The sequence below is a fragment of the Oncorhynchus mykiss genome, chromosome 21, assembly GCF_013265735.2.
Source record: "Oncorhynchus mykiss isolate Arlee chromosome 21, USDA_OmykA_1.1, whole genome shotgun sequence".
NCBI classification, from domain to species: Eukaryota; Metazoa; Chordata; class Actinopteri; order Salmoniformes; family Salmonidae; genus Oncorhynchus; species Oncorhynchus mykiss.
In genome coordinates, this window is record NC_048585.1 from 25386108 (window position 1) to 25409657 (window position 23550).

Genomic DNA, 23550 nt, shown 5'->3' on the forward strand with positions numbered 1-23550 from the left:
AACCCGTGTCCTTTTACAGACATTACTAATGGAGATATGATAGACGTCTGAGTTAACAATAGAGACCAATAAACCTCAAATAGCAGAACTAACCAACTGTGACTGATCTATTATTGAAACCGGCTGCGACTGTTAGATACAACCAGGACGCCGTTGAAGTACTTGGTTTGAGTTCTGATTGATCCTCTATGAACTAATGCAGCTGCATGCATCAAGCGCAAGCCCCAATGGCCACCCCCAGTTTGGCACACACACACACACACACACACACACACACACACACACACACACACACACACACACACACACACACACACACACACACACACACACACACACACACACACACAAAGAGCTTCCTGTGTCTCCTCCTTCCCTGAGACAGACTTGCTTCAATTAAATCCAATCATTAAAAAAAGCACACAGTGCCCTAGACATGCCTTTTCATAACTCCACCAGCCTTAGAAGATTAAAAGCAATCTCTGTGCCTTGTTTCGTGATAGCAGATACATCACAACCCAGGGTCCTCGGCGAGCGGGTGTGTGTAGGGAGCCGGAGACTGTTTTCTCTTTTGTACGTTGACTCGCACACACAAAGATGGCATCCTTTCACAGTCCTCCCCATCACAAGGCCTTTTCTCTCCTTTTGATGTCTGTGGCAGTTTCTCTCTGTCTTTCTCAAAATGAATTATGCTGCTTTGAACTGTATCACGCAAAAGCCTCACTTTGTGGCGTGAGAGAGAGCACAGGAAAGGCATGCAGGCAGAGAGACAGCCTACAGTAGGGAGGGGCGGAGTTGTGTTTACAAACCTGTCTCGTTGCACTTTATCGACGATGAAACCAAATTAAAAAGAAGAAAGCACCAAATGCTGATAGCTACTCTACTCCAAAAACAATATTCTGGAAAGTCAGATACACAACCTGGGACTCAACCCTACATCAGCCTGGGACCTTGCCCACATCAGCCTGGGACCTGGCCCACATCAGCCTGGGACCTGGCCCATATCAGCCTGGGACCTTGCTCACATCAGCCTGGGACCTGGCCCACATCAGCCTGGGACCTTGCCCACATCAGCATGGGACCTTGCCCACATCAGCATGGGACCTGGCCCAGAATAGTACTGTGTACAGATCCACATGTCGAGGGGCCATGATCCAAAAAAGCAAGCAACGATGTGTGAGTGAGTCAGATAGAGCCAGCGAGACCAAAGGCAGGTTAGTGGCCAACGTTGGCCCAACCTCACAGCAACCAATGAGTATGGTCAAAGCAGGATCAGAGGATGGGTTTACCCATCAGAAATCATACTCAGTAGCTGACCTTTACTGAACACAGAGACCAACACACAGACACCGCTCTGCACCCCACACAGGGCGGAAAATGAAAGAAAAGAAGATCAGAGACGGAAGAGAGGAAGAGAAGGTAAAGAAGCCTGATGGAAATAGAATAGACTTTCAGTCAAAAAGGGCAGGAGAAATGGAGAGGGTAAAGGATGGAAAGAGGAAGAGAGCGAGAGCAAAATAGAAAGTAAGAGAAAATATTTTGTCTGAACTGTGCCCCTATTTGCCGTCTTCTCTGTCCAATTACAAGCCAACACAGAGCCAGAGGCAGGAAGAGCCATGACCGAAACTGTCTTGAGAAAATGACACACAGAAACCATGAAGCAAACACACATTATCAAAGCAGACAAGGTTATTCTTCACACACATACAGCCAGGGTAGACGTTAAGTGAAGACTAATCTGAAAGTTAAGATAGTGTTGTCACAATCTCAGCCTGGAGATTGTCTGCGTGTAACATGTCAAATGCTTTATTCTACTTTATTAGAATGCTGCCTATGAGGTCTGGCTGTTCAATGACGGCCTACCCCGGCCAAACCTTAACCCGGGCGATGCTGGGCCAATTGTGCACCGCCCTATGGGACTCCCAATCACAGCCGGTTGTGATACAGCCTGGAATCAATCCAGAGTGAACCAGTGAACCACTCAGGAGACAAACATCACCAGCGTTGTTTACCTACCAGACATCCAAACGGAGAAAGCTAAGAAAAGTTCCAAAGGTTTGATGATGGAACAGAACAATGAATGCCTGTTTGCAGATCTTAACAGTTGCAAAACAAGAGCAAATGTAATAGTTAATACCATATGAGGGCATATAGGAAAATAGTTATTTGCAACCATTTCCATTTCTCAAAAAAGAGAGGCATCAGCCAAGGATGTCAGATCAGCATTTTTGAAGAAGCTGACCAGAGCAACACGTATCAAATAGTCAACTTATACAATAATGGAACTGTATTAACACAAGGCAATAATTCAAGCCGTCAGGCTTTTGAGAATGCGTTTGCTACCCTGAAAGTAAAGGCTGAACTCATCTCAGAAGCTGAGGAAAAAGTAAAGGAGGGAGATGATGGAGAAAAGCAGGCCCCAACAGCCTCTGTGACCCAGCAAGATGCCCTCAGTGTCCCTCTACCTACCTCAACTGCAGCAGACAGAGCCAAGGACATGTCTACAACACCAAGAACACCAAGAACGTTTTCACAACACCATCTCTCTAATTGAAGCAGAGGTCATAGAACTCAGAGAGAAGACGCTTCGAGAGGATGTCCAGAAACTAAAAGAAGAGATGAAACATTTCAGGCAGGAGAGCAGAGCATCTATTGCTAAATTAGAAAGCAGAATGGACAAACTGAGTCAGACAGATGATGACCTTAGAGACCATCTGAGCACAACAAGAGAAGATCTAGAGCAGAGAGAGAGGTAACACCCTCAACCAGCAGCTAGTCCTCATGTCCCCTGCATCTAGAGAACATGTCCACCAGTTTGGTACAACACGCAGAACCTGAGACTAGCATAACCAGTACGGCCTCCACCACACAGTATGACGCCACTGCACCAGTCTCCAAGTCTGCTCCAACCCAGGTCAACCTACCAGCCTCCCAGTGTGATCCAGCCCAGGTCAGCCAACCAGCCTCCCAGTCTGCTCCAGCACATTGTGGTCCAGCCCAGGTCAACCTGCCAGCCTCCCAGTCTGCTCCAGCACATTGTGGTCCAGCCCAGGTCAACCTGCCAGCCTCCCAGTCTGCTCCAGCACAGTGTGGTCCAGCCCAGGTCAACCTACCAGCCTCCCAGTCTGCTCCAGCCCAGGTCAACCTAGTAGCCTCCCAGTCTGCTCCAGCCTAAGTCACCCTACCAGCCTTCCAGAATGCTCCATCCCAGGTCAACCTACCAGCCTCGCAGTCTGCTCCAGCCCAAGTCAGAATACCACCCAGACAATCACCCACAACTGCAATCCTTATCGATTCAAATGGGAAGTTCTTGGTCTCACCATCCCACTCTGACATGTGAACACTTAAACGACAATGTGCATCTTGATCAGGACAGTGTCAGAACCTTTGCTAAGGAAAAAAAAAGTGGGGTGGCAGGGTAGCCTAGTGGTTAGAGCGTTGGACTAGTAACTGAAAGGTTGCAAGTTCAAATCCCCGAGCTGACAAGGTACAAATCTGTCGTTCTGCCCCTGAACAGGCAGTTAACCCACTGTTCCTAGGCCGTCATTGAAAATAAGAATTTGTTCTTAACTGACTTGCCTAGTAAAAAATTTTTTTTTTAAAAGGACCTAAAGGATGCAACAATTGGCAGGGACTCACACACCCATCAGTCCAGCAGCAGAAGCCCCCCACTCCGCTTTCTGAAACAACAGCACCCCCACCATCCCCAGGAGAGAAGAGCCAGACACGGCTTATTACAGCACGTCTACAAGACTGGGCCCACCACAGCACGGATTTACCAGAGCAGACCTGCCTCAGGACAGCACGTCCAGATCCGGCCCATCACAACACAGCTCTACTAGACCCATCCCATCACAGCACAGCTCTACTAGACCCAGCCCATCACAACACAGCTCTAATAGACCTGACCCACCACATCACAGAACGATTTATTTCGGCGTTTGGAAATTGCTCCCAAGGATGAACCAGACTTGTGGAGGTCTACAATTTTTTGGCTTCTTTATTTTGATTTCCCCATGATGTCAAGCAAAGAGGCACTGAGTTTGAAGGTAGACCTTGAAATGCATCCATAGGTACACCTCCAATTGACTCAAATTATGTCAATTTGCCTATCAGAAGCCATGACATAATTTTCTGGAATTTTCCAAGCTGTTTAAAGGGATAGTCAACTTAGTGTATGTACACAACTCACCCACTGGAATTGTCATACAGTGAATTATAAGTGAAATAATCTGTCTGTAAACAATTGTTGGAAAGATTACTTTTTCATGCAAGAACTGTGGTTTGTTAACAAGAAATTGTGGAGTGGTTGAAAAACGAGTTTTAATCACATAATTCAAAACTTGTAATCATTTGATGAGCAACAGTATTAACCAATACAACGTCACGACAGGATGAACATGCTAAGGGTTCAGGGGAAGGGAGACGGTGGGCAGATATGGTTTGAAAAGTAGGAAAGGAAAGCAGTGTGGTTACAGGGCCATTGTGGTGGATCAGAACAAAGAGGGAGGGGAAGCAGCCGGTGGGACCTGGACTGGGGTCGCTGAGTCGGTGCTGGAAAATGAAATTGGAGTTCAAGAGAAGATTGAAACAATGGAAAATGAAGCAGCTGTTTTCAAAGTACAGAGGATTAAGAGGAAGAATTTAAGGGGTGATGAAGGTTCTAATTCTAAAGGGAAGGTAGAAATTGATAAACAGGATAAGGATAAACAGGTTGTAGAGATGGTAGAGTTTTCCTCTTGGGAGGATAGCGAGAGTGAGTCATCTGATGCATCACAACAAAATAGAGAGAGAAATGGGGTGGAAGGGAGGCATGGGATTGAGAAGGTACGTCATTTTTTGAAATTTTCAAAAGGGATGAAGTATATGCAGGATTACAATGTAACATGTGTTTTCCTGAAAGTGATTTGTTTATTGAATCAGCAAAGGTTCTGATGTAAAAAAAATAACGTGTGGGAGTGTTGACAAGCCCTGAAATCGCTACACTCAATAAAGTTGTCACGAAAGCGACAAGTGATTTAAATTCTAAGGGAAATTACAGAGTTCAGTCGCAGCCTTAACTCTGTAACGAGATGTGTTTTCTGTCTCGTCCTCTGTATTTCTTTTTCCAGCCGTGAGTAGATTTAAGATTTGTTCTTTAAACGTAAATGGGGTGAAAGATGTTTAAAAAAGAGCCATGGTAAAGTATATGAGTCATTGAAGGGAAAGGTAAGTGTGTGTGTGTGTGTGTGTGTGTGGGGGGGGGGGGGGGGGGGGGGGGCAGTGGTGTGTAGTCATAAAAGCTCAAAAAGTAGGGGTGTGGCCATCCTGTTCTCAAAGGTTTATTTTCCCCTATGTCATATGAGGTTGAAGAGGTAGTTGAGGGGAGGTTAGAGCGAAGTATGAATACATCACTATGTGTTAAATAAATGTATATGCCCCTGTGGTGGCAGTTAAGAGGATATGTTTTTTAGAGACGTTATCAAACGTCATATAGCCTCAAGGAATTTTTTTAAACGCCTTATTGTGACACACGAAATGAGTGATAATTAGCGGAGCCAACATTGAGACAGGAGACAGTACACATGGGCCCATGTGAGAGACTACACCATCTCTCTGGCCAGGTTAGATAGATGTTATTCTTTTGAGGATCAATCTCAGGTCTGTAAATCAAGTGTGATAACCCAAGTGGGATCATTGTTTAAGGTATAACTCCCTTTTTTTCAATTTTCGCATAAAATGACATACCCAAATCTAACTGCCTGTAGCTCAGGCCCTGAAGCAAGGATATGCATTTTCTTGGTACCATTCGAAAGGAAACACTTTGAAGTTTGTGGAAATGTGAATTGAACGTAGTAGAATATAACACAATATATCTGGTAGAAGAAAATACAAAGATCAAAACAAGAGTTTTTAAACAAAACATTTCTACCACCATGTTTGAAATGTAACAGAAAGGTCACAAATCTAGCCATCACTCTGGTTGTATTTCCAATGGTGTCCACAAGAGGGCAGCAGTGTATGTGCAATGTTTCAGACTGATAACATGAAGTATAAGCTACATGACATTTAGTGTGAAGTCACCTACATGTGGGCAAATCGTGAAGAACACATTTACATAAAAAAATTCTGCAAGAAATCTTTATACTTGGACTTTGAATTAGCTTTTACAGAATTAGTAGCCATATGGTAAGCTAAACATTTGCAAAACACCCAGTTTTCATAACTATATAACTCTCCATATTCTTGCAATTTTTGTCCAAAAGGAAAAGGCTTGCTGTCGTACAAGGTTAGCAGCAACATTTGGTGACAGATATGGGATTTCCCATAAAGCCCAGCTCATTGGCTATCTAGCTAGCTTTGTTTGACCCAGATTGGTGCTTATTTGACAAAGTTACAGTCAATCAAGTGAAGACCGCCAGTACCATCAGCACGCCATGAAGGTGTCGCTCTCTGACCAAATTTGGTGTCCTTTGGCTATACTACACTCCTAATGATATCGTGAAGTCTGGTTACATTCTAGGATCTCCGAGGAATAAATATGAAAGTAATTTGACTTATTGAAACAACGTTTAGTGTTAGATTTTCACCAATTCCTTTCTTTGCAAATTGAACAAGTGGAAATACAAAATCGATCATAAATGCTAAATGGACAAGTTAGGATATGAAAACGGATTTTATCTATCAAAACAACACTTCATGTTATCTCTGGGACCCTTGGGATGATAAATAAGAGCAAGATTTCAGAATTTAAGTACACATTTCACCTTCAGAAGTGATTTTATCAAACCTACAGTGGTGAAAAAAAAGTGTTTTGTTGTTTGGAGCTCTCCTCAAACAATAGCACAGCATTTATTCACAGTAGCTACAGTAAAATGGACAATGCAGTTATATTAACAATAATTTCAGCTTTCAGACGATGTAAGACACTTCTATGTACCGACGTGTTGTTTCTCTAAAATCTGCCATCGTGACACAGGGCGCTGCATGATTTACAACTGCCTATCCCTTATTAACAACAGAGGTGGTGTTCATTAATGCTGTAAAACCAAAAAGCACATACTGGCATTTTAATATAACTTTATTGAGTGATGCTCACTTCAGGAAAGGTTATAGTTTTTTCTGGGAGAGGTGGAGAGGTTTCTGGGAGAGGTGGAGAGGTTTCTGGGAGAGGTGGAGGTCTGAAAAATGTCCGTTTTGTATCCCTTCAACAGTGGTGGGATATAGGGAAAATCCAGATTCAACAATTCTGTAATCAGTACACGATGAATATCACCAGAGACATCACCAGATCAATGAATGCCCTAGAGTCTGAAGTAGTGGAACTCCTGACCTTGGTTGAGACCACAGGTGATTAAGGCATACTCAAGTCCTCATGAGAAAAAAAAAGCTGAATTGGCAGACCTGCTTGGTATCAGAGCACAGGGGGCATTGGTGAGAAGTAAGTTTCCGGGAATCTCTGAAATAGATGACTCATCCACATTTTTCTTTGGTTCAGAGAAACATAATTGACAAAGAAGAATTATTAATTGCCTTAAACAGCTGTTGGACAAGAGCTCACTAGCCCTAGTGAAACTAGAAAGAGGGCAGTATAATTCTATGCTCTACAAGTGTGAGTACAAAGAGGATAAAACAGTGACACAGCAGTTCCTTGATGGGTTCCCACAGGTGGCTGCAGAAGCTCAGGTCGAGCTAGAGTAACCATTGTCTTTGCAGGAGCATTAAAAGGCATGGAAAATGGAAGGGCACCAGGCATTGATGGGCTTCACGTTGACTTTTTAAAGTATTTTGGGGCCATGTTGGGAGAGGATTGGCTAGCAGTAGTTAACGATAGTTTGACCGGAGGGTTACTACTGATAAGCAGCAGGACGGCTGTCCTCACCCTACTGCCAAAAGAAGTGTGACCCGAGGGAGGTGAAGAACTGGAGGCCAATGGCTTTATCGTGCACTGATTATATACACCTGTCCAAGGCTTTGTCCAACAGGCTGAGGGAGGTGATAGGGCAAATCATACATATGGACAAGTCCTACTGTGTTCCCGGCAGGCAGATAAGGGATAACATTTCTCTGATTCAGGATTTTTTGGCCATCTCTAGGGCTATTGGGTTGGATGCTGGTCTAATTTCAATTGATCAGGAAAAGGCATTTGACCGAGTTGTACCTCAATACACCATTGAAGCGTTTGGTTTCATCTCTGGTTTTATTGCCATGATCAGGGTGATCAGGTTATATGCTAACATTGAAAGTGTACTGAAGGTTAACGGTGGCTTGAGTGCTCCTATAAAAGTGTGTAGAGGTATTAGGCAGGGGTGTTTTTTGTCCGGAATGTTACATGCCATCGCTATAGAGCCAATACTAAATAGCATTAGATGTCGCATTGAAGGTGTGTACCTTTCAGAGGATATTCCTCCCTATTCGTCTCTCACACTATGCTGACAATGTAGTTATTTTAGCGAAAAATCTAAAAGTGGTGAATAGTTTGTGTCTTTTGTTGATTGCTTTTAAGTATCTTGGAGTGTACCTAGGGGAAGAGGGGACTAGGGACAAAAATTGGAGTGGGGTGCTTGAAATGGTGGAAGGGAGGGTGAGGAGATGGAGTTGGTTGTTATCTCATATGTCATACAGGAGGCACACTATTATTGTTCACAATGTGGTTGTTTCTGCACTTTGGCATCGGTTGTCATGTTTAGAGCCACCATCTGGCCTTCTGGCAAAAATACAGGAGATTGTTGTAGATTTATTTTGGGATAAATATTGTTGGGTTCCAGGAAGTGTTATGTATTTGTCAAAAGAGGAGGGGGGTGGGGGGGGGGGGGGGTGGCAGATCTCCTATTACAGCAGGTCGGTTTAAAGAAGGCTTTGTGTTTGGTTGATAGTAGCCAGATTTCTAGGGAGGGTGTACTTCTGTTTTAGAGAGGCCTTCTTAGGGTTTCAAGCCTGATGAAGGTGTCCAAATGCACTCCAGTGGAGTCAGTGCATTGGCTGCTGGAGGAACCTCTGGTGTATTTTGGGGCAAGACTGGATTGCACAACTGCAGCTGTTCCACATTTCTCCAAGATTCTGGGAAAGGGCAAAACCATCACCCTAAAACAGTTCATGGTGGCTGAACATTTGGGGGTGAGGTTGGAAAGGAAAGTCGGACAACTGCTGGGAAGATGCAGGAAGGCTCTGTCAGTAGAAGAGTGGTTTATGCTTAATAGTCACAAGTAGAAGGTACAAGATGAAAATGTCCCATTTCCAAGACCAGGGACTACACCCAAATATCCCAGAGTCAGAAAGCAAGGCATTATTACTAGATTTGAGAGGGTTGGAAGAGGTACATTTGGATGAGGTGAATGGGAACGACTTACAGTTGAAGTCGGAAGTTTACATACACTTAGGTTGTAGTCATTAACGTCTTGAAGCTAGGGGGCACTATTTTTATGTTTGGAAAAATAACGTTCCCAAAGTAAACAGCCTATTTCTCGGGACCAGATGCTAGAATATGCATATAATTGACAGATTGGGATAGAAAACACTCTAAAGTTTCCAAAACTGTCAAAATATTGTCTGTGAGTATAACAGAACTGATATTGCAGGCGAAACCCTGAGGAAAATCCAATCAGGAAGTGCCTCTTATTTTGAAACCCTTCTGTTCCTATGCATGCCTATCCTCCAAAGGGGTATCAACCAGATTCCTTTTTCTATGGCTTTCCTAAACTGTCAACAGTCTTTGGACATAGTTTCAGGCTTTTATTTTGAAAAATGAGCGTGAAAGATCACATTGCGTAAGTGGATAGGTGAGGGCTCTTAGAGTGAGTTTTTGAGCAACTGAGTAAAGCCGCCATTGTTCCTCCCGCTGTTATTGAAAAACCTACACACTCAGTTGATATATTATCTATTTTAGATATTTTAAAAACTACCTGAGGAATGATTATAAAAAACATTTGACATATTTCTGTGGACATTACGGAGACTATTTGGAATTTCCGTCTGCGTTGTCGTGACTGCTCTTTCCTGTGGATTTCTGAACATAACGCGACAAACAAACGGAAGTATTTTGGGGTATAAAAATAATCTTTATGGAACAAAAGGAACATTTGTAGTATAACTGGGACTCTCGTGAGTGAAAACATCCGAAGATCGTCAAAGGTAAACGGTTAATTTGATTGCTTTTCTGATTTTCGTGACCAAGCTTCCTGATGTTAAGTGTACATAATGCTATCCTAGGCTATCGTTAAACTTACACAAACGCTTGGATTGCTTTCACTGTAAAGCATAATTTCAAAATCTGAGACGACAGGTTGATTAACAAAAGGCTAAACTGTGTTTTGCAGTATTGCACTTGTGATTTCACGAATATTAATATTTTTTTGTAATTTTTTGACCATTGCGCTATGCTAATTAGTGTAGTTGATGACAATTCTCCCGGATCCGGGATGGGTAGTTCTAAGAGTTAAGCATCTCCAATCCAAAATTAAATCTAGAATTGGCTTCCTATTTCGCAAAACAAAGCTTCTTCTCTCATGCTGCAAACATACTCTCGTAAAACTGACCACCCTACCGATTCTCAACTTCGGCGATGTCATTTACAAAATAGCGTCCAACACTCTACTCAACAAATTGGATGCAGTCTATCACAGTGCCATCCATTTTGTCACCAAAGCCCCATATACTGCTCACCACTTCGACCTGTATGCTCTCGTTGGCTGGCCCTCGCTTCATACTCTTCGCCAAACCCACTGGCTCCAGGTAATCTACAAGTCTCTGCTAGGTAAAGCCCCGCCTTATCTTAGCTCACTGGTCACCATAGCAGCACACACCCGCTCCAGCAGGTATATCTCACTATACACGCGCTCCAGGAGGTATATCTCACTGGTCACTTGCCCCACCTGCTGGTTGCGCCCTCAAGAAAAACAACCTCAACGATCAAACCCCCACTATATGTGCTTAGTGACAGTGAGACAAGATAATCTTAAAACAACTAAACTAAACTAATCAATATATATATATATATATATATATATATATATATGTATATATATATGTATATCTGTATGTATGTATGTATGTATGCATATACACACTGAAAACACCGAACACCGGGTGACAAAATGTCAGTCGTTCTCACAATCGCTCTTGCTTCCCGACTCTGACGAGAGAGACGAGAGAGAGAGCGAGAGAGAGTGAAAGAGGGAGAGAGAGAAAATAGAGAGAGAGAGAGAGAGAGACTGAAAGAGGGAGAGAGAGAAAAGAGAAAGAGTGTGTGTGTGTGTGTGTGTGTTTGCTCGCAGGAGGGACAGCGAGAGTGTGCAAATGTGGTGCAAGTGTGTGATCCCGCTACAAAGACGCTTGGGCCGGCTTAGGAAACTCAATTTGGCACAGTCACCATGAAGATTACCTGTGTCCAGACAGTTATTGCCTCACAGACAATAAGAACCCCATCACTCATGTTAAAGGTTAACGCACAGAAACAAGATGCCTCCGACAGGCAGGAAATAACCTGACAAAAGACCCACAGGGGAGAGGAGAGAGAGGGAGGAAGGGATGTCCTTAACCCCAAAACATCAGGTACCCTTACGACCTCCCATGACCTATAACCTCACCTCCCCCTACACTCCTCTCTGTAACCTTTCAATTCTACTTTCTTTCTCCTCCCTTCCTCTCAATCTCCAAGAACTATGTAGGTCCATTCAATGTGGAGGGACATTAGACTTTCATGTTGTGACAGGAAAAAAATTGAAAGGAAACATACTTTGAGAGATGATCAATGCACCTATGCATTATGCAATATCACTCCTATTAAACCCACAATGGAATGTTGCTGTGAGGTGGAATGTCCATCTATCCACTGTTATGACTGTATATTCTTTCTTCACCAGCATTCCTCTCCTCCTCTCGCTATGGTCCTGCTCCACCTCTTCTCTCATCAAGTCAGCTCATCTAGTCTAAAGTGCATGAGCAGTGTCTCAGCCAGAAGATACAGTCTCCGTGCGACACACACACACACACACACACACACACACACACACACACACACACACACACACACACACACACACACGCACACACACACACACACACACGCAGCATGCATAATCAATATGTCTTTCAGCGGCCTCCTGTTGTGAGTTGAATGTGAATAAACAGAGATCGATATGTGTGGACAGATGAATTGCTTTAAGGAGAGGTGAAGGATGGATGGATCCAGAGAAAGACAGAGAGCTTTATAACACCCAGACAGTGCATGTTGAGCAGGGCAAACAGGCTGGGCTGGGCCGGGCCTCTCTCCCACTCTACTCTCTCTCTCTCTCCTTTCTCTCAATTACATTTAATTTAAGGGCTTTATTGGCATGGGAAACATATGTTTACATTGCCAAAGCAAGTGAAATTGATTAAAAAAACAAAGTTAGCAGTGTGAGTGAATGGAAGTGGAACCAGACTGCAGTGCCTGATGTAAGGAAAAGGGTGGCGATTGCACCGGTGAGCGGTCAGGGGCTTGGGTCAACCGTGTGGTATGCGTGTGCTTGGTGTGCCATTAGACACGTTCTTGTAGATGAAGGAGGAGGACGAAGACGTAGGCTTCAATCATGGCAACGGAAATTTGGAGAAGGGTGAGTAGGAATAGGACGATAGCAGTGAGGGTTGCCACTGTTCTCCTATGGGTAGGAGGACAAAGAGTGCTGTTACCATTAGTTCAATTAGAGGTGGCCTGCTGTGAGATTGGCTGTCAATGGTACACTTAGAGCAGTGGTGTAAAGTACTTTAGTAAAAATACTTTAAAGTACTACGTAAGTAGTTTTATGGGTTATGTATACTTGACTTTACTATTTATATTTTAGTCAATTTTTACTTTTACTTCCCTGACACCCAAAAGTACTCGTTACATTTTTACAGGAAAATGGTCCAATTCACACACTTATCAAGAGAACGTCCCTGGTCATCCCTACTGCCTCTGATTTGGCAGACTCACTTAACACAAATGATTCATTTGTAAATATGAGTGTTGGAGTGTGCCCCTGGCTATCTGTCACTAAATAAAAAAGACAATTGTGCCATCTGGTTTGCATAATATAAGGAATTGTAAATTATTTAAACTTTTACTTTTGACACTTAAGTACATTTTAGAAATCTCAAACCAAATAATTTTTTACTTTTACTCAGACAGTATTTTAATGGGTGACTTACACTTTACATGAGTCATTTTCTATTAAGGTATCTTTACTTTTACTTAAGTATGACAATTTACCACTTTTTCCACCATGACCTAGAGCAAGGAGGCGGATAAAAATACTAATTGTTTTGTCTCTCTCTCTCTCATCAGAGTGCATGCTGGGAGTGAGTCGGGAAGCAGGAGCGATTGTGAGAACGACTGACATTTTTTCACTCTATTGGGTTTCGGTGTTTTCAGTGTATATACAGTTGAAGTCAGAAGTTTACATACACCTTAGCCAAATACATTTAAACTCAGTTTTTCACAATTCCTGACATTTAATCCCATCAACAATTCCCCAACTTCGGTCAGTTTTTTATTTATTTATCTGTTACTTTAGGTAGGTTGACTGAGAACATGTTCTCATTTGCAGCAACGACCTGGGGAATAGTTACAGGGGAGAGGAGTGGGATGAATGAGCCAATTGTAAACTGAAGATTATTAGGTGACCGTAATGGTTTGAGGGCCAGATTGGGAATTTAGCCAGGACACCGGGGTTAACACCCCTACTCTTACGATAAATGTCATGGGATCTTTAATGACCTCAGAGAGTCAGTTAGGATCACCACTCTATTTTAAGAATGTGAAATGTCAGAAAAATAGTAGAGAATGATTTATTTCAGCTTTTATTTCTTTCATCACATTCCCAGTGGGTCAGAAGTTTACATACACTCAATTACTATATGGTAGCATTGCCTTTCAACTGTTTAACTTCCTGACTGATGTCTTGAGATGTTGCTTCAATACATCCACAACATTTTCCTTCCTTCATGATGCCATCTATTTTGTGAAGTGCACAAGTCCCTCCTGCAGCAAAGCACCCCCACAACAAGATGCTGCCACCCCCATGCTTCACGGTTGGGATGGTGTTCTCCGGCTTGCAAGCCTCCCCCTTTTACCTCCAAACATAACGATGGTCATTATGGCCAAACCGTTCTATTTTTGTTTCATCAGACCAGTTTACATTTCTCCAAAAAGTATGATCTTTGTCCCCATGTGCAGTTGCAAACCATAGTCTGATGTTTTTCTGGCGGTTTTGGAGCAGTGGCTTCTTCCTTGCTGAGCGGCCTTTCAGGTTATGTCGATAAAGGACTCGTTTTACTGTGAATATAGCTACTTTTGTACCTGTTTCCTCCAGCATCTTCACAAGGTCCTTTGCTGTTGTTCTGGGATTAATTTGCACTTTTCGTACCAAAGTGCGCTCATCTCTGGGAGACAGAACACGTCTCCTTCCTGAGCGGTATGGCGGCTGCTTGGTCCCAATGGTGTTTATACTTGCGTACTATTGTTTTTACAGATGAACGTACCTTCAGGCGTTTGGAAATTGCTCCTAAGGATGAACCAGACTTGTGGAGGTCAACCATTTTTTGGCTGATTTCTTTTGATTTTCCCATGATGTCAAGGAAAGAGGCACTGAATTTGAAGGTTGGCCTTGAAATACATCGACAGGTCGACTGAAATTATGTCAATTAGCCTATCAGAAGCTTCTAAAGCCATGACATCATTTTCTGGAATTTTCCAACCTTTTTAAGGGCAAAGTCAACTTAATGGATGTAAACGTCTGACCCATTGGAATTGTGATACAGTGAATTATAAGTGAAATAATCTGTTCTGTAAACAATTGTTGGAAAAATTAGACTTGCCAAAACTATAGCTGGTTAAACTAAAACTATAGCTGGTTAACAAGAAATTTGTGGAGTGGTTGAAAAACTAGTTTTAATGACACCAACCAAAGTGTATGTAAACTTCCAACTTCAGTATATATTGATTAGGTTAGTAATTTTAAGGTTATATTTGTCTCATTGTCACTCAGCACGTATAGGAGTGGTGTGATAGTTGAGGTTGTTTTTCTTGAGAGCGCAACCAGCATGTGGGTGGTTGCTGGTTGCAATGGCCACTCGCTTGGGGTTAGGATTTGAAACACTTAGTCGGCGGCATGGAGTTAAGATTCCTGCTGGAAGAATGTAGTTTAGCAGTTGGCGCTATCATTGGGTATGATACTGTAGCATAAAATCAGCCTCTATGAATAGCGCTAAAGTGATATTCTTAGATTCCAATGAAAAAGTGAATCCGATAGTTGAGAGTGGTGTTGTATTTTGGTATTTCCTCTTGTGAATCGGCGAAGAAAGTTATACTATCTAACATGCCACCATTAGTTAAGTGATAAAGTGTTGGAGCGAAAGTTATCGCGTCATGGTCAACTTGTATCTACAATAAAAAAGCTTATTTTATGATGCAAATCTCCTTTGCTGAAACATGTCGTGTCTCACAGGAGACAATTGCACATGATTTCAAAGAGGAATACTGACAAACTAAATTTAGCATTCAGTTTTAAGATTGAAGGATTTCATCATGTGTTCTACGCTTCTACTGAATCAATTAAATGCTTTGGCTGTGGAAGAGAGGGGCATTTGGTACATTATTGTCCTGAGAACTAACGTGCAGATCCCGGTAGCAGCTCTAGCACTGGTGCAGCTAATTCACCACCTCAAAGGGATGAACATGCTAAGGGCTCAGGGGAAGGGAGAAGGTGGGCAGATGTGGTTTGAAAAGTAGGTGTGGTGAATCAGAGCAAAGAGGGAGGGGAAACAGCCGGTCAGATTGCGACTTGGGTCGCTATGTCGGTTCTGGAAAATGAAAATGTTGTTCAAGAGGAGATTGAAACAATGGAAAATTAAGGAGCTGTTTTCAAAGTACCGCGGAGTAAGAGGAATCATTTAAGGGGTGATGAAGGTTCTAATTCTAAGAGGAAGAGTGAAAATTGATACATCAGTTGAGGATTAACAGGTTTCCTCTGGGGAGGATAATGAGAGTGAGTCATCTGACGCATCACAACAAAATAGCGAGAGAAATGGGGTGGAAGGGAGGTATAGATTGAGAAGGTTTGACAAACGGGAAGAAATATAGGCAAGATTACAATGTAACAGGTGTTTTTTCTGAAAGTGATTTTGTTTGTTGAATCAGCAAAGGTTCTGATGTCAAACCCCCCCCCCCCCCCCCCCCCCCCCGTTATTTTTGACAAGTCCTGAAATCGCTCGACTTAAGAAAGTTGTCACAAGGGTGACAAGTGATTTCAATTCTCATGGAAACGAAAGAGTTCAGTTGCAGCTTTAATTCTGTGAAGACATGTGTTTTCTGTCGCTTCCTCTGTATTCTTTTCAACCATGCCGTTTTAAGATTTCTTCTTTAAACGTAAATGGGACGAGAGATTTAAAAAAGAGCCGTGGTGTATGACTTAATGAAGGGAAAGGGATGTGCCATTTTTCGTTTTCTACAAGAAATGCATAGTAACATTGAAAATGAAGTTAGTGGCAACAGGAAGGGGGGGGGGCAGTGTCACAAAAGCTATCCTGATATCAGAAGGATTTTTCCTTTGTCCTATGATGTTGAAGAGGTAGTTGAGGGGAGGTTGTTCAAAGTTAGAGTGTGGTATGAAAACATGTGTTTAATAAACGTATTTGCCCCAGTGGTGGCAGTTGAGAAGGTATGTTTTTTTAGAGACATTATCAAATACCATTGAGAAATGTAACTGAGGATGATTTGTTTCTTGCTGGGGATTTTAACTGCACAGATGAACTGTGTGATATTTGGCTGAGTCAAAATGGAGACACGAGACACTATACATCGGCCCATGGGAGAGAGTATATTAATATTGTATATTATCTACCTCACTTGCTTTGGCAATGTTAACACATGTTTCCCAATAAAGCCCCTTGAATTGAATTGAATTGAGAACACCATCTCTCTGATCAGGTTAGATAAGATGATAGTTTTGAGGATCAATCTCAAATCTCAAAACTTTTGAAACAATCTCTTGATCAGACTGATCAATCAGTCTATAAATCAAGTGGGATAAACCAAGTGGGAATTTCTGATCATTGTTTAACCTGTTGGATCTCTAGGGGCGCTATTTCATTTTTGGATAAAAAACTTTCCCGTTTTAAGCGCGATATTTTGTCACGAAAAGATGCTCGACTATGCATACAGTTTTTGAAAGAAAACACTCTGAAGTTTCCGAATCTGCAAAGATATTGTCTGTAAGTGCCCCAGAACTCATTCTACAGGCGAAACCAAGATGAAACGTCTAACAGGAAATGAGCAGAATTTCTGAAGCTCTGTTTTCTAATGTCTCCTTATATGGCTGTGAATGCGACAGGAATAAGCTTAGACCTTCTGCCGTTTCCCCAAGATGTCGGCAGCATTGTGACGCATTTGTAGGCATATCATTGGAAGATTGACCATAAGAGACTACATTTTCCAAGTGTCCGCCTGGTGTCCTGCTTCGAAATTGGTGCGCAAAGCCAGCTGCAAGTTTTTTTCCATTTGATTGAGAGGAGAAACCATGCTTCCACGAACGATATATCATCGAAGAGATATGTGAAAAACACCTTGAGGCTTGATTCTAAACCACGTTTGCCATGTTTTCAGTCGATATTATGGAGTTAATTTGGAAAAAAGTTCGCGTTTTGAGGACTGAATTTTCGGGGTTTTTTTGTAGCCAAATGTGATGTACAAAACGGAGCTATTTCTAATACACAAAGAATCTTTTTGGAAAAAACTGAGCATTTACTATTTAACTGAGAGTCTCCTCATTGAAAACATCCGAAGTTCTTCAAAGGTAAATTATTTTATTTTAAGGATTTTATGTTTTTGTTGAAATGTTGCGTGCTGGATGCTAACGCTAATGCTAATGCTAAATGCTACGCTAGCTAGCTACTTTTACACAAATGATTGTTTTCCTATGGTTGAGAAGCATATTTTGAAAATCTGAGATGACAGTGTTGTTTACAAAAGGCTAAGCTTGAGAGATGGCATATTTATTTCATTTCATTTGCGATTTTCATGAATAGTTAACGTTGCGTTATGGTAATGAGCTTGAGGCTGTAGTCACGATACCGGATCCGGGTTTAGGAGATCAGAGAGGTTAATTACATTCATTAATGCTGTAAAACCAAAAAGTGCACACTGGCATTTTAATATAGATTTATTGAGTGATGCTCACTTCAGGAAAGATTTGTATCCCTTCAACAGTGGTGGGATATAGGGAAAATCCAGATTCAACAATTCTGTAATCAGTACACGATGAATGTCACCAGAGACATCACCAGATCAATGAATGCCCTAGAGTCTGAAGTAGTGGAACTCCTGACCTTGGTTGAGACCACAGGTGATTGAGGCATACTCAAGTCCTCATGAGAAAAAAAAAGCTGAATTGGCAGACCTGCTTGGTATCAGAGCACAGGGGGCATTGGTGAGAAGTAAGTTTCAGGGAATCTCTAAAAGGGATGCCTCATCCACATTTTTCTTGGTTTAAAGAAATATAATTGACAAAGAAGAATTATGAATTGCCTCAAATCAGCTGTTGGACAAGAGCTCACTAGCCCTAGTAAAAAAAAAAGATGACAGTATAATTCTATGCTGAGCTCTACAAGTGTGAGTACAAAGAGGATGAGACAGTGACACAGCAGTTCCTTGATGGGCTCCCACAGGTGGCTGCAGAAGCTCAGGTCGAGTAACCATTGTCCTTGCAGGAGCATTAAAAGGCATGGAAAATGGAAGTGAGCTAGGCATTGATGTGCTTCACGTTGAGTTTTATAGTATTTTTGGGCTATGTTGGGAGAGGATTGGCTAGCAGTAGTTAACGATAGTTTGACCGGAGGGTTACTACTGATAAGCTGCAGGAGGGCTGTCCTCACCCTACTGCCAAAAGAAGTGTGACCCGAGGGAGGTGAAGAACTGGAAGCCGGTGGCTTAATTGTGCACTGATTATACGATCCTGTCTACGGCTTTGTCCAACAGGCTGAGGGTGGTGATGAGGCAAATCATACATACGAACCAGACCCACTGTGTTGCCGGCAGGCAGATAGGGATAACATTTCTCAGATTCTGGATTTTTTTGAACGTCTCTAGGGCTATTGGGTTGGATGCTGGTCTAATTTCAATTGATCAGGAAAAGGCATTAGACCGAGTTGAGCATCAATACTTATGGCGCACTTTTGAAGCATTTGGTTTCATCTCTGGTTTTATTGCCATGATCTAGGTGATATATGGTGACATTGAAAGTGTACTGAAGGTTAGCTTGAGTGCTCCTTTTAAAGTGTGTAGAGGTATTAGGCAGGGGTGTTCTTCATCAGGAATGTTATATGCCATCGCTATAGAAAGGGGGATTGCCTAGTCAATTGTACAACTGAATGCCTTCGACTGAAATGTGTTTTCCGTATTTAACCCAACCCCTCTGAATCAGAGAGTTGCGGGGTGCTGCCTTAATCGACGTTCACGGCACCCGGGGAACAATGGGTTACCTGCTTTGCTCAGATGCAGAATGCAAGATGTTCACCTTGTCAGCTCGGGTACTCAATCCAGCAACCTTTCGGTTACTGGCCCAGTGCTCTAACCACTAGGCTACCAGAGCCATTACTTAATAGCATTAGAAGTCGCATTGAAGGGGTGTACCTTTCAGAGGATATTCCTCCTATTTGTCTCTCATCCTATGCTGATGATGTAGTTATTTTAATGAAAAATCAAGCAGAGGTGGATAGTTTGAGTCTCATAGTTGATCTGTTTAGGGGAATATCCTCTGCAAAGGTAAATTGGGAAAAAAGTTGTGCTTTACAGATTAGAAAATGTTCTGGAGGGATCGTGGCTTTGCCAGTGGGGCTGGAATGGTGTAATGGAGGTTTTGAGTACCTTTAGTGTACCTAGGGGATGAGGGGACAATGAACAAAAAGTGGAGCGGGTGCTTGCTTGAAATGGTGGGAGGACGAGGAGATGCCGTTGGTTGTTATCTCGTATATCATATACGGGGCGTGCTGTTATTGTCAACAATGTGGTTGCCTCTGCACTGTGGCTTTGGCTGTCGTCTTTAGAGCCACCATCTGGCTTTCTGGCAAAGATACAGGGGATTATTGTAGATTTCTTTTAGAATAAATATCATTGGGTTCCACAAAGTGTTTTGTATTTGTCAAAAGAGGATGAGGCACAAGGTCTTGTACATTTTGCTAGTAGTGCTGCTGCTTTCCGGTTTCAGTTTATTCAAAGGTTGCTTTATGGACGGGAAAATGTGTTTTGTCGAGGGGTGGTAGGTCTTGTATTACATCAGGTCGGGGGATTAGGTTTAAAGAAGGCTTTATTTTTGGCTTATAGTAACCAGATTTCTAGGGATGGAGTAACTCCATTTTACAAAGGCCTTCTTAGGGGTTGGAGCATAATGAAGGTGTCCAGACACACTCCAGCAGAGTCTGTGCATTGGCTGGTGGAGGAACCTCTGGTGTATGGGGCAAGACTGGATTGTACAACTGCAGCTGTTCCACATTTCTCCAAGATTCTAGTGAAGGGCAAAATCATCACCTAAAACAGTTAATGGCCATGGCTAGGCCCACCTTAAAGGATGGAGGATGGGTGGCTGAACATTTGGGGGTGATGGATTGTCGGAAAACTCCTGGGAAGTTGCAGGAATGCTCTGTCAGTAGAAGAGTGGTTTATGCTTAATAGTCACAAGAAGAAGGTATAAGATGAAAATGTCCCATTTCCAAGACCAGGGATTTCACCCAATATCCCAGAGTCAGAAAAAAACATGTTGTTATTGGATTTGAGGGGGTTGGAAGAGGTGGGTTTGGATGAGGTGAATGGGAAGGACATATCATGGGTGTGTCAAGATAAATTGAAGAATAGAAAATGCAATCCCTGGAGGGAAGAACTGGGGCGTTGCTGACAAGGTAAAGCCAACATGGAGAGCGTTGTTCAAGCCAGCGTTACAAAAGTGCACTGGTGACAGGATGCAATTTTTTTATTTTGGGGTTTCAATATAGTAAGCAACGGAAAAGAAAATGTCAACTGTTACATTTTATTTTGGGACAAGCTAAGATGTCAATTTTTCTGAGTAGGAAACATAAAATAGACACGGGATACAGGCAGGATGTGAGATGTGTTTTTAAAGGATTAGTCAAAGCAAGAATAAAAGTGGATTTTTAGTTCTTCTCGGCTGTATAAGATCTCCCATTCTTTGAGAAGTGGGCTTATATGAAGGACCGGAAAATACTTGTTGATGCAATGAGTTGAATGTATTTATTCAATTTTTTATTTAAATAAATGTATTTGTATTTAGGAATGACACAATTTCTGAAAAAGCACAGTGTTCCTTAATTTGTGTTAATAATTGAGTATAAAATAAAGGCTTAATAAAAACAAAAATTATCGCTCTCTCTCTTGCTCTGCATGCTGGGTGTAACGTGCGTTGTTTGAAGGAGACCAAGGCTCCGGACTGGGGCGCCCGACCGGTCATACGCTCCCCACGGTAAGCACAGGGAGTTGGCTCAGGTCTAAACTGCGCCAATCTCCCTGTGTGCCATCCCCAAAATGTTTTGGAGCTGCTTCTCGGGCTTCCGTGCCGTGACCCCTTGTATAGTTGATGTTCCTCTAATTCCTTGTATCCTCGAAGGTCCGCTCTAGCTGTTTCTATCTCCTCCCTTGGACGGTGATCATCTCCAGCCTGCACCCAGGTCTTCCAGTATCTCCTCCCATGTCCACTCCTCCAGAAAACGCTGCTTGGTCTTTTTGTGGTGGGATCTTCTGTAACGTGCGTTGTTTGAAGGAGACCAAGGCGCAGAGTAATTTGTGGTCCTCATATTTATTAAATGAGAACCAGCAACAAAATAACAAAGTGAAACCAAAACGAACGTACCGTTCCGTAGGCTACAAGAGCTGTACAAAAACAAGATCCCACAACATAGGTGGGGAAAAAGGCTACCTAAGTATGATTCCCAATCAGAGACAACGATAGACAGCTGCCTCTGATTGGAAACCACCCTCGGCCTAACACCCCACATCACACCCTGACCTCACCAAATAGAGAAATAAAACGTCTCTCTAAGGTCAGGGCGTGTCACTGGGAGTGTCTGGAGTTAGATCGCCAGTGTTTTCTTTCTTGTTTTCTTTTCTTGGGGGTTTTCCTTTTTCTATGCGTGATTTTAAAACATTGTGGTAGAATTAGGTCTTTTGTATTTGTTATTGGAATTGCCCTGGTTTTGGTGTGTATGGCGACCCACATGGGGACGGTGACCCACATGGGAATGCCGTCCCTGGCACTTCGACAAGGCTTCAGATGTGTTACTGAAGTTACTGTCACCGTGGAGGAGTTTCTGGTTGCCGTAGGAGATAAAAAGGTAGGCCATGAAAATGTTGCCTATGCGTCACGGATGAATAAAGTGGCGGTGGTTTTTCTTAAAAAGAGCGTGTGACAGAGGAGAGTCAGGTGTCTGTGGCCACAGTTGAGGAGGATCGGGAGAAGGATATGGACATGACTGATATCCCTATTGATATGATACCAGCTGGTGACGACTCAGTTCACAATCTAGATGAGGTAAATGGGTTCCTGGACCAGACTTTTGGGAAATCTGTTAAATTGGCAAATTATTTTGATGTTGCTAAGTTTGTGAGGACAGCTGTGGTGTTACAGAAGACGGTGTGGTTTGACAAGTTGAGTGTGAAGAACCATTTCTGCTTGAGGAAATGTGTTACTGCTGTCACGGCAGCAAAAGGTAGTGGGAAATGTGGTAAGGTTAACAGAAAATTAAATCAATGATGATTATCATGCCTCATAGGGTGCTTTTTTTCTTCAGTTTTTCCTTCATATTTTCTATATGGAGGTACTAAGGGTAGGTTCTCTCAATATTAATAGGGGAAGGTACAGGAATAAGAGGGCTTGGGTATTAGAAGTAATAAAACAAAAAAGGCCTAATGTCGTTTTTCTACAGGAGATACATAGCAATGAGGCTAATGAGGATGACTGGGGTATGTGGTGGGAGGGGCAGCATATACTCAGTCATGGTACTGACTGTGGTATCTACAACAGAGATGGTCAAGGGACGGGTTTCATTGGTCAAGGCGGATGTTATTATGATTGTTTTTATGTTTATGCTCCTAATAGGGTACAGGGCGTATTTCTGTATTTTATCAAATGAAGGAAACCTTAAGACAGTGTGACCAAGAGGGGTGCATGGTTTGGGGGGGGGGGTCGCACTGCTGAAGAACTTCACCTGCGGTCAGCTACTTGTCTGTCTGGTCTATAAACTGAGTTTGAGCTTTCTGATGTGTGGAGAAAGGCAACAGTGAGGCAGTACACATGGCTGAAAGGTAATAAAGATGGTGTCAGTGCAGCAAGGTTAGACAGGTTGTGTGTATCTGACCACTACTGTAGTAGGGTTGGAAGGTTAGACAGGTTGTGTGTATCTGACCACTACTGTAGTAGGGTTGGAAGGTTAGACAGGTTGTATGTATCTGATCACTACTGTAGTAGGGTTGGAAGGTTAGACAGGTTGTGTGTATCTGATCACTACTGTAGTAGGGTTGGAAGGTTAGACAGGTTGTGTGTATCTGACCAC